Source organism: Cryptomeria japonica, chromosome 3 (assembly GCF_030272615.1).
Source record: "Cryptomeria japonica chromosome 3, Sugi_1.0, whole genome shotgun sequence".
NCBI lineage: Eukaryota > Viridiplantae > Streptophyta > Pinopsida > Cupressales > Cupressaceae > Cryptomeria > Cryptomeria japonica.
This window is the reverse complement of record NC_081407.1, coordinates 488961708-488974310: the sequence shown is the minus strand read 5'-3', so window position 1 is coordinate 488974310 and position 12603 is coordinate 488961708.

Genomic DNA, 12603 nt, shown 5'->3' with positions numbered 1-12603 from the left:
AACCTTTTGAATTCAAGTTCAAGGTTCAATGTGTCTAAATAGATGCACAACTATAGTGGCCAAGTTCTACAGGAAATATCACCCCGAACTTCCTTCCACTCTTCTGGTCAATATATGCCAGTTGACGACAAACCTCAATTAAAACATAACTATCTAACACAAACCAGGGCAACCCGAAAGGTTCATCTTGAAAACCGCTAACTCGAATATAAGTGAACTGGGGAAATTGGATAAAACAACTACCATAAATGCCGATGAATTCCATGGCCTCCGTTGTCAATCCTTTATTTATATTTCCCTACAACTCATGAACCAATCTCCTTGCGAAAATATCATTCCACCTAATAATATTCTTTGCATATCTCTGTTCCTACAGGTGAGGATAATACTCATACACCTTTATCCCATCAATCTAGGGTTCATGATGCAACCCATTCCAATCTCGAGTACATGCAAGCATATAAAACAAATAAGATGACATAAAGAAGACACTCATTCCTACAAATCTATTCAGACTTTCATGCAATCTTTCTATAATTACCTACCCCCAATCAAGGCAGGTGCTCCCATTCAACATGGCTTGGATATAGAAGTACATCCAGTCTTCCCAATAGAAGGCATGGGCATTCCCTTTTAACCTATTCAAAAGAATGACAATTTCCTGCAACTCTTCTATGAAGTGTTCTCTAGTAAGTGGCCTTGGCAATCTAGACCCCCCCTTTTGAATCTTTAGTAGCCAATTTCTTGCAATCACACTTTTATAAGTGCTTTTATTTTCAGAGAAGAATGAATATGATGTGCCAATAGTCCAGTCCTCATATGGCTCTTTATGAGGTATACCCATGGCTGCCATTACAGTTTCTCTGTCAATTTTTAACAGCACTTCACCATTGACATTCCTAATACATCTGTGCTCTACATCATACCTATTCATAAATTCTAGTACCAACTCTGGGAATGGTGAAGCAATGGGGAATGCGGCATCCTCAACCAAACCACTCTTCACTATTATTTTCATCATTGAATTTTGAACTGGGTTTTTGGCTCTTTCAAGAAAATCAGAAAGGTCCGCTAAATCTAATGAAGTATCTTCCATCTCTAGGAGCGAACTAACTAGGCAAGAATTGCAGCCTAGTTTGGGCAAGGTGGGCCTCATTATGGTGTCTCTCATTTAAACAAGAAATTATAGGGATGCAATGAACTTTATACACAACAAATGAGAACGAACGACAACTATTTTCCTAAATAAGAAAACACAGCAGAAGAGAGAATGACTAAAACTAACCCAGTTTCAATAGCAAAATCTTGAAAAGCTTCTACGTACAGACAAAATAATTTCAATTTCTCTTGCCTGCATTACTACTGAAGAAAATTCTAGAGACAACTGCTAGCTTTCACAACAATGATAGACAAAAGTACACTTAAAACTTACCAAGCTGTACAAATTAAGGAAGTTCATGCGAGCTATCACCTGATTTGACATATAGTTGGCATGCATTTAATGTTCAGATCACTTCATCGCATGACTCACGAACTATCATAATTTATTGTCATAATTTTTAGAAGCTAACCTTTTTGAAATCCTGGAATATTCTCTTTTCCTGCTGCCACCTTACTTTATGATGCATGCATCAATTCTGCATATAACTTTTTGGTCTTTAAGAATTCAGACTTTGAACTTTGAACCAAGAACCAAAAGGTTCAAAGGTTCAAGTTCAAACACGAGAAATAACAATTAATGAGCGAAGACAAAAAACTGATGCATGACCAACTTTGAACCTTGAACCTTGAACCAAAAATGGTTCAACAGTTCAAGTTCAATACAAATTACAACAAAGCACACGACTTATGATAGAACAAAGCCGCGAAGAGAAGCCCTTTGAGCGCGTTTTGAACTTTGAACCTTGAAATTTTAAAAAGGTTCAAGGACTCGGGTTCAAAGATAGAAAATATATGACCAAAAGGGAAAAAAAAGACTAAAAGGCAACCTTTGTGTTTGAAATTTTAATGAAAACTGGGGGGAACTAACAATATCTAGTATTTAATGATTATTCTTCTATCCTATAGTCTCAAATATTAAATGATTTCTTAAATTATATTTAATTCATTTCCAACTCATCTTCCATCTCCACTTCATCTTTCCTTTGCCAACTCATCCATCATGAGGCTAAATTAATTCAACAAAATTAAATAAATAAAACATTTATTAGCCACTTATCTCCAACTTCCAAAATAAATGAAATAATGTGTACGCACACATATTTCTTAACCTTCTTCTATATTCTCTCCAACATCCCTACATCTTAGGAAGGACTTGAGTCCACTTGTCTTCTCATGCCTAAATCTTCTCCAATCATCGCTAGATTCCCTGAGTCAACAACCCAGTCAAGGTGAGATGAGTGACACTTGTCTTCTCCTTCCCCCTTTCTCTCAACCTTAACCTTTGGTCACATCCATCCAAATTTATAGATCTGATCATGACTGTTGATCCTAGACACATCATCTTATCCTCTCAAAAGTCTATAAAAGTAGGAGTTTGAGTTGAGAAAGAGCTAGTCTTCAAGTTAAAAATTTGAGAAAACTTATGCATCCATGAGTTTTTGTCTTGAAGCAATCTAGCATTTCCCATTTAGCCTTAAATCATTTGCATTGCATAACATAGTATCAGTTAACTATAAGTTATTAGTCCATTTTTCATATGCCATCTTAGAAGCTACCAGTGCTTGTCTGAGAGAAAATCATCTGCAACCAAGAGCAGTGGAGTTAGGACACAATGAGACTTAAATCATGAAGGTAATAATATGGTTTTCATTTTAATATCAATTTCATGTAGTTTCATTGGCTGAGTTTAGATTTCCTGAAGCATTTCCTTTGTATGATGAAATTCAAGTCAACACACCAGTAAATGGAAAACATGTTAGATTATACAGGGAACATAGAGTTGAATATGTGACTCAATATGTTGATTCTAATCTGACAAATTGTCTCTGTGATGTTGATCAAGGGAGTTTTAGGATTGAACCTTCATAGCCACTATTAGGATAATCAGTGAACAACTTAGAGGGGGGGTTGAATTAGTTGTTAATAGATTATAACATTTAATCCACTTAATAACCATTAACCAGATTAAGTACCAGTAAAGAAGAAACAGATACCAGTAAACAATACAACTTAACAATTAAACAGATAATCAATGCAAAACAACCATACCACATAACACCATGATTTGTACATGGAAAACCTGAAAAGGGAAAAACCACGGTGGGAAGCCTACCCACAATAAGATGATACTTCTGTCAATTGTATGTGATACAATGAGGGGCCTGCACATGTAGGAAGGCAAACTGCCTAGAGCGTACTACTCATTACAAAAGAGTCTCACTAACTACAGAGAGGCAACAACCATCTCAAGATAAATAGACAACAATCCAATAGAGTGAACTGCTAGAGATAACATATACCATGCCAAATTACAATCCTAGTTAAGCTCAATATCGGAGGCCTTTGACCTCTTCCTTAATCCCAATTCGATCACCTATGATCAACCAAGTCTCCTTCGCATATGATATTGCATTTCAAGACCACAAATTCTTATTCCATACCATACCATGATCTACAATGAGATCTTACATCATTTTATATAAACCCTAAGGCTTAAACCAATTAGGTCGACCACCTAAAAGATATTACAATAAGATAGATCCATATTACAATTATATGCCATGTTGGCTTAAGACCAAAACAACAGTAACAAATCCATAAAACATCCAAAATATCTGGGTAACGTGTAGAGTACACATTAACATGATACCGGTCCATAACCTAGATAGGTACCAGACCTATTCTAGGTCCACCATGCCAAAGAAATGCCTTCAAGAAATTGAAGCATGATCAAAGAACATCTTCAACATCCTGAAATCCATGTAGAAGATGCACCAACACCAATTATGCATCCTGTCAAGATTGTGAGAGCTCTGCCAATAAAGCCTTGAACTAGTGTTGGTAAGGGTTTACCAGAGTGTATGATAGCATCTGATTACCAAGTCAATACCATTTGACCAAGACATGCTCTAGAAGAACATAGCACATGTAACCAATCACATTCCATAGATCCAAACATGCCATAAGTGTCCAACAGATAGTCTCTTCTACCAGTAACCAAAACCTGTCTACCGATAACCAACCATAATAGCTAGTGTTGACATCAATGACAAAACATCAATGCAACACATAATCAATTCATCCAATAATGCCAACAATCTCCCCCTTTGGCATTGATGGAAACACTATATGTGAAAAACACATAAGTACTAAGAAATGCCAAACAAGTCTCCCCTATGGAAGACAACCAGCAATCTCCTGAATATCAATAACTCTCCTCCTAATGTATACAACTCCTTTTTTTAATTTTTCACATCAATATCTCTCCTCGTTTGACATCAATGCTAGAAATCTGACAAAAATATCAAATGAAGAATATAAACCTTTGTATCTCAAAACACTCCCCTTGAGTAGTAGCACCATTCATCAGTGCCAGAATGAATAATGTCTCTGATAATGCATGTCGGATTGATGACAAACTGCATCAATCAAGTCTCTGCCGTAGGGGTAGAAACCTCTAACCTGCCTCTCAAATACTCAAATGATTCCTTAGACAATGGTTTAGTGAATATATCTACAATTTTTTCTTTAGTGTTCACATAAACCGATTTTACTTCCTTTACTGCTACCTTGTCCTTCAGAAAGTTATACTTTATTGATATATACTTAGTCTTAGAGTGAAATACCGGATTCTTAGACATATCAATAGCTGCAAAGTTATCACAATAGATAACTATCTGTCAACATTTGCTTCATCCACAAGACTTGAGTGCAATTAGTTGCTGCTGCAACATACTCAGCTTCTGCAGTAGATAAAGAAATGCATGACTATTTTTTGCTGATCCATGAAACCAGTTTCTTTCCAAGAAAGAAAGCTCCACCAGAAGTTTTCTTCCTATCATCAATATCTCCTACCCAATTTGAGTCAGTATATGCACATAAAGTGAAATCATCATTTTTAGAATACCATAAACCATATTCTGTTGTTCCTTTCAAATACTAGAATATCCTCTTTACTGCACATTCATGATTTTCTTTAGGATTACTTTGATATTTTGAAACAATACTTACTGCATTCATAATATTCGGTCTAGTTTGAGTTAAATATAATAGACCACCAATCATAGACTTATACCTTGTCAGATTTATCAGTGAAGAAGTATCCTTGATAGATAATTTCTCACTTGTCACCATAGGAGTACTTACTGTTGGCATTATGTGAACCGGTATGAGGACATAATGACATTGTATGTTGTCATTGATGTCAATATGCTAACGAGGTGAGAACCAACATATGTGAGAACCAGTATAACACTGTGAACCGACATTTGTGCCAAAGTGAAGCGGTGTGCTTGTTCAAGGTGAACCGGCATATGGTTATGGGAACCAGCACATGGAAGTGTTGTATGACTACCGGTTGGTAATCTCAACTTTAGGGTTTTCGGTTGAAGTGCTTCAAGCCTGTGTGGCTCAACCGGTGACTTTCTGTGATGAGTTAGCATGATAACAAAGAACAGATCATGTTGCCACGTAAGCCTTGTGTGTGTGAAGGATCTTGCATGAAGAAGATTGTTCCTATCTACCTCGTGAATGTGCGAAGTCTGTAAACGGTGATAATGTGTGATGGGTTATCAACCACCATGAAATTAGTGGACAACAAATGATGGAGATTAATGCAGTGTGCTCAAGAGTCAAGATTGAACCATTTGAATTCCTTAACCTAATAGGTTTAGGGTTTAGGGTTTATGCTACCGACCTATCTATTTTCCTATAAGGTCGATGTTATGACTCTTTCTAGGGTTGTTGGAAAAAGTTGTGTGTGTGTATCCAAGAGAAGAGATACGTGATTCTTGCTAGACCAAAGGAGAGAAGTGATACTTATAGAGTGTAAATGCAGAAGGTGAAGAGGAGCTTAAGCAGATATGCATTGGCATTGAGTGTCACTACCAGATCATTGTAATACCTGTTGATCTCTAACCACTTCAATAGTTGAGAAATCCCTTAACAGGCTTGCTATAAATCCTTTAACAGGGTGACTCAAAACCATTGAGTTCTTGAAATCCTCTAACAAGGTAACCTTTAATAGGGTTTAACCCTTAATCGAGTGATCCCTAACAGGATCAGTTCCTAACAGAACCCATTGTATCAGTCTTTAACTGGACAAGGCTCCTAACAGAGCAAACTTTTAAAGAGTTCAAAACAATCTTGTGGGTATTCATCCCCACCGTGGTTTTCCCCAGTTGGGTTTCCACGTGAAAAATATGTGTGTGATGTGTGATGTCTTTTTCATGTGATGCTATATTGTTTTCTGTCTAGCAGTGAATCATTTTGATCTAGTTGCTTATATGTATATCTTTGATGGTAGATTACTTGTTCATGCATTAGGGTGAAATGGAAATGAAGTGCTAGATTGTATGAGAAGATAAATGTCAACCGGTTTATGCTTGTCTCAGTTATTCTGGGTTTTGTCAGTTGTACTCTTTTTAAGGACTGATGTCTCTGTTTGTCTGTCAATGCATAGTGTCTGTAGACAAACTGGTTCAAGAGTGTGTTTTTGTCTATACTGATTCACCCCCCGCTCTTAGTACTGGTTGGGTACTATTCATTCATCAGTGTGTTATCAATTGGTATCAGAGTGCCCTTCAGGTCCTCTATGCTATAAGCTTAACCGCTTGAGGTAAAGATCCCAGTCTAATGATGAAGATGGAAGGTCCAAAGTTTGTTGGTATTCTGGTATGGTTTTGTCATTGATGTCAACACCTACTGAAACACTAGCACTTTGGAGATCCAACAACATTCATGGGCAAGCAAGTAACTATTGCATAGTTACTGGTATATGGTTCACTGGCAGGATATAATGATCATCGACACTTGGAATGATATGGAAGACACTTGGTAATGTCAAAGACATCATATGGACACTTTGTTTTGAAGACTTAATCATTGGTATATTCATATTTGCATATTTTCTTTTATCGGCAAATAGGTCCAGGGTTACCTAGGGTTAGACCGGCAGGTTTATCTTTTCTAGATCAGCATGGCACACTATGGAAATGATTTATTATTGTTGTAAATGCATTAAGCCGACATGCTCAATTAGTTATTGCATCGGATATTATATTATTTGTAAAATGTTTTTATTGTAATATCTTGTAGAGCCGACGTACAAAAATTGGTCTTAGGTTATGATATAAATGTAAGATCTTATTTGTAAGATCGAATGTGGAATGCGAAAAAGAATTGTGAGAAGGTATATGTGAGATTAAGTAGAGGTATACACAAAGACATCATTTGAAGGTGAAGCTAGGTTTTTGTAGAAGCATATCAACATTACATCAGTACAGAATCCAGCATATGAAGATGCTATTTTGTATAGTACATTCTTATTGGATTTAACCATCCAACTGTAGTCAGTGTGACTCCCATTTTGTGATTGAGCAGTGAGCTCTAGGCTGTTGGCCTTTCTGCATGTGAAGACCCCATTTATGTACACTTACTCTCTGCAGTAGTATCATCTGATTGTGGGTAAGGTTTCCCACCGTGGTTTTTCCCCTTACAGGGTTTCCACGTACAAATATTGGTGTTATGTTTTGTAGATGACTTTATGTTTACATTTCATGCATTAATCTTTACCGTATAGCAATTTACTGTTAACACTGTCTACCAGCATACTTAACTGGTTTACCGGTATTAAGCATTAAGTTGGTTAAATGGTTTATGGTTTAAATTTATTAGACAACTGATTCAGCCTCCCCCTATTAGTTGTCTCTAGGACCTAACAATTGGTATAAGAGCCTAGTCCTCTTTTGCAGAAGTTTAACAACTTGAGGAGATCCAATGTCTACTAATTATTTCAGGAAGGATAGTCCTAAACTTGATGGAACCAACTATGGGATATGGAAGATTAGGATGGAGAAACATCTGAATTGCATTGGTAAAGACATCTGGGAAGTTACAAAGAATGGTTATATTGCTACTGTAGCTTGTCAGACTGCTCCAACTACCTTAGCTAAAGATGAAGAGAATGATTGCAAAGCAAGAGAAGCACTTTTGAGCGCATTATCAGATCAACAAATCATGGGATTATCGGATAGGTCTACTGCTAAAGCTATTTGGGATCATTTGGAAACACTGAATGAAGGAGATTCCACAGTCAGGATTGCAAAACTTGAAAGCTTCTGAGTCAGGTATGAACATCTGAAAATGGAAGAAGATGAAACAATTTATGCTTTTATGGAAAGAGTAAATGAAATTGTTTTGGGTATTAAATGTTGTGGAGGAACCTTGGGTGAGGATGAAATTGTTTCAAAAATATTAAGAGGATTGCCACCGGCATATAAAATGAAGGTTACTTCTATAAATGAGTTGAGAACAATGCCTAATACATCAGTAACTAGGGATACATTGATTGGAAAACTTTCAGCTTTTGAAATTGAGGAATTTGGTCCTGTTGCTACTATAAAGATAGATTTGGCCTTTAAAGCATCAACATCATCTACTCCACATTTGACAAATCAGATTGGAAAGCCTTTTATGAAAGAGAACTTGAAGAAACTAGGAAGGAGAATGAAGAGCTTGAAGAACTTGAAGCACTATTTGCAAGGAAAATGCCAAAAGGTCCAATTGGAAGTAAGTATGAAGGTAAAGCATCCTTTAAATGTTTCAACTGCAATAAGATTGGTCATATGGCTTGGAGATGGCCTGATAGACATGCTAGACTAAGAGAAGAAGAGAGAAGAACATACAAGTGTAATCCTGAATATCAGAGATACAGATTTAAGAAGAACAAAGACAAATCTTGTTACATTGCTGATGAAGGTGTGACTGATGATTCTGATGAGGATCCGTCAGACAATGGATGGGTTTTTGTTGCTATAACAGAAGATCAACTGGCACCTACTACTCAACCAGTAGAACAAGCCCTAGCAGCTAAAGTTCAAGTAAAGGATGAATGGATTATTGACTCAGGATGCTCACATCATATGACAGGAGACAAAGGTAAATTCTTAAACTTTCAAGAATACAATGGAGGTTTAGTAAGATTTGGAGATGACAAAGCTTGTTCAATCAAAGGTAAGGGTACAATATCTCTTGATGGTAAGCATGACACTAACAATTAGTTGAGAAGGGATTTTAGTTACAATTTAAAAATGGAAAATGCAAAATCATGAATAGAACTGGTTTGGAAATTGCAACCGGTAATAAGACTAGAGGTAATATCTTTCATTTGAATAACAGTGAAAAGGAATGCTTGATTGCACATATAGATGAAAGTTGGTTATGGTATAAGAGACTATGTCATGTAAACTTTGATTGCATGGTAAAAATTAGTACTTCTAAGGCAGTTAGAGATCTACCTAAAATTGTGAAACCTCAAAATACAATTTGTAAGGAATGTCAATTTGGAAAACAAGTTAGAGCTAGTTTCAAAAGTATTCCAGAAAAATCCAATAGTGCTCTTGATTTGATTCACACTGATTTATGTGGTCCAGCTAGAAGTAAAAGCTTAGAAGGTGATAGATATTTCATGCTAATTATTGATGATTATTCTAGAATGTGTTAGGTTACTTTTCTCAAAGAAAAATCAGAAGCACTTGGAAAGTTCAAACTATTCAAAGCAATGGTTGAAAATGAAACCGGTAAGAAAATCAAATGTTTAAGATCAGATCAAGGAGGAGAATTCACATCTAAGGAATTTAATACATTCTGTGAAGTGAATGGAATCATAAGACAGTTATCAGCACCTCAGACACCATAGCAGAATGGAGTTGTTGAAAGGAAAAATAGAACTATCTTGGATGCAGCAAGAAGTATATTATCTGAAGCAAATTTACCACATGTATATTGGAGAGAAGTAGTTAGCACAGTCGTCTATACATTCAACAAAGTTCACATCAAAGGTGAAGCCGGTAAGACCCCTCATGAACTATGGTTTGGTAATACTCCTACTCTTAAGTATTTCAGAAATTCTGGAAGTAAATGTTATATTAGAAGAGATGAGTATATTGGAAAATTTGATCCTAGAAGTGATGAAGGAATATTTCTTGGTTATTCCTCTAAGAGCAAGGAATATAGATGTTTTAATAAGAGATTGCATAAAATTGTTGAGTACAAATGTAAAGATTGATGAACAATTCAGAGGAAGTTCGAGGTATATAGACTCTGAACCGGCAACAGAAATTGTGACAAATGAACCTACACTAAATCCATCGGTATAGAATGAAGATCCAGTTACCCCGGTACCATCAGAGGATTCCATAGTAATTGAAGAACAACAGCAAACTAAGACACCCCGGTATGTAAGATTGAATCATTCTGAAGATCAGATAATTGGAAACAAATTTAAAGGAGTTATGACAAGAAGAAGATTGACAAATGAAGAGGTATGTCTTATTTCTTAAATTGAACCATCATCTATCAATGAGGCATGTGAAGATAAATTTTGGATTAAAGCTATGGAAGAAGAATTAGGACAAATTGAGAAAAATAATACTTGGACATTAGTTCCTCGACCTAAAGATAAAAATGTAATTGGAACCAAATGGGTATTTAGAAACAAACTTAATGAAGATGGTAAGGTTGTCAGAAATAAAGCAAGACTAGTGTGTAAGGGATATTCTCAGAAAGAAGGAGTTGATTACAATGAAACATTTGCACCAGTAGCTAGAATTGAGGCAGTCAGATTATTCTTGGCTTTTGCAGCTCACAAGAACTACAAAGTTTATCAAATGGATATTAAATGTGCAATTTTGAATGGAGATCTTGAAGAGGAAGTATATATCGAACAACCTAATGGATTTTCTTTGACAGATGACAATGATATGGTTTGCAGGTTAAGAAAAGCTCTGTATGGTCTAAAACAAGCCCCAAGAGCTTGGTATGCAAGGTTGGATAAGTATCTTTTAAAGATTGGTTTTACTAAAGGAAATGCAAACAACAATTTATATTACGAAATAACTAATGATGACATCTTGATTATAGAAGTATTTGTTGATGATATAATCTTTGGAGGAGAAGATGGATTATGTAAGGAATTGTCAATTCAAGTACTTGAAAGAATTGCTAAAGAAATTTGGGATGGAGAACTCTAAACCGGTAAGCACACCTATGACTACAAATGACAAATTATCTCAAAGGGATGAATCTACACCTATTAATCCAACTAGATACAAATCTATGATAGGAGGTTTACTGTATTTGACACAAACTAGGCCTAATATTATGAATGCAGTATGTATTGTTTCTAGATTTCAAAGTAATCCTAGGGAAAATCATGAATCAGCAGTAAAAAGGATTTTCTGATACTTACAAGGCACTGCAAATCTTGGATTATGGTATCCTAGAGATGAAAATTTTGATTTGTGTGCATACACAAATGCAAATTGGGCAGGAGATGTGGATGATAGAAAAAGTACCATCGACAGAGCATTCTTTCATGGAAAAAGATTAGTTTCTTGGTTGAGTAAGAAACAGAGTTGTACATCTTTATCAATAGCAGAATCAGAATATGTTGCAGCAGTAACTAACTGTACACAGGTACTATGGCTTAAGCAAATGTTGAAAGACATAAAGGTAAAATGCAAGGAACCTATTACTGTATATTGTGATAACACTGCAGTAATTGATATATCTAAGAATCTGGTATTACATTCTAAAATAAAACATGTTTCTATCAAACTGAATTTTCTAAGGGAAAAAGTTGAAGAAAAGGAGATAAAACTGGTTTATGTGAATACTAAAGAACAACTTGTAGATATTTTCACAAAACCTTTGCCTAAGGAGACTTTTGAATATCTCAGAGATCAGCTTGGAGTCATACCACCACCGGTAGAGACTTAAACAGTTGATGATTGTCATCAATCGACAGAATTGAAAGACAAATCTTTTACTCCATTCTTTGATGAGGAAGCTACTTCTCAGGGGGAGTAGTTGGTATATTGAATTGATTGGTATTTTGTATATGAACTTTGGCATTTGATGTAAAAAGGGGGAGAGATATCTATGGAAAAACACATTATCTTTTGAGGAGAGATTGGTATTGAAAATAAAACTTTGGATAAACACATGTTGCTCCCAAGGGGAGAGATTGTTTAGGAGAGATTGTTGGTTTTTGGTATTTGGCATTTCTGTTTTGGCACTTTGATGGTTTTTCCATCTTGTGTTGCCATCAATGCCAAAGGGGGAGATTGTTGGTATTTTGGTATGGTTTTGTCGTTGATGTCAACACCTACTGAAACACTAGCACTTTGGAGATCCAACAACATTCATCGGCAAGCAAGTAACTATTGCACAGTTACTGGTATATGGTTCACCGACAGGATATAATGATCATTGACACTTGGAATGATATGGAAGACACTTGGTAATGTCGAAGACATCATATGGACACTTTGTTTTGAAGACTTAATCATTGGTATATTCATATTTGCATATTTGCTTTTACCGGCAAATAGGTCCAAGGTTACCTAGGGTTACACCAGTAGGTTTATCTTTTCCAGATCA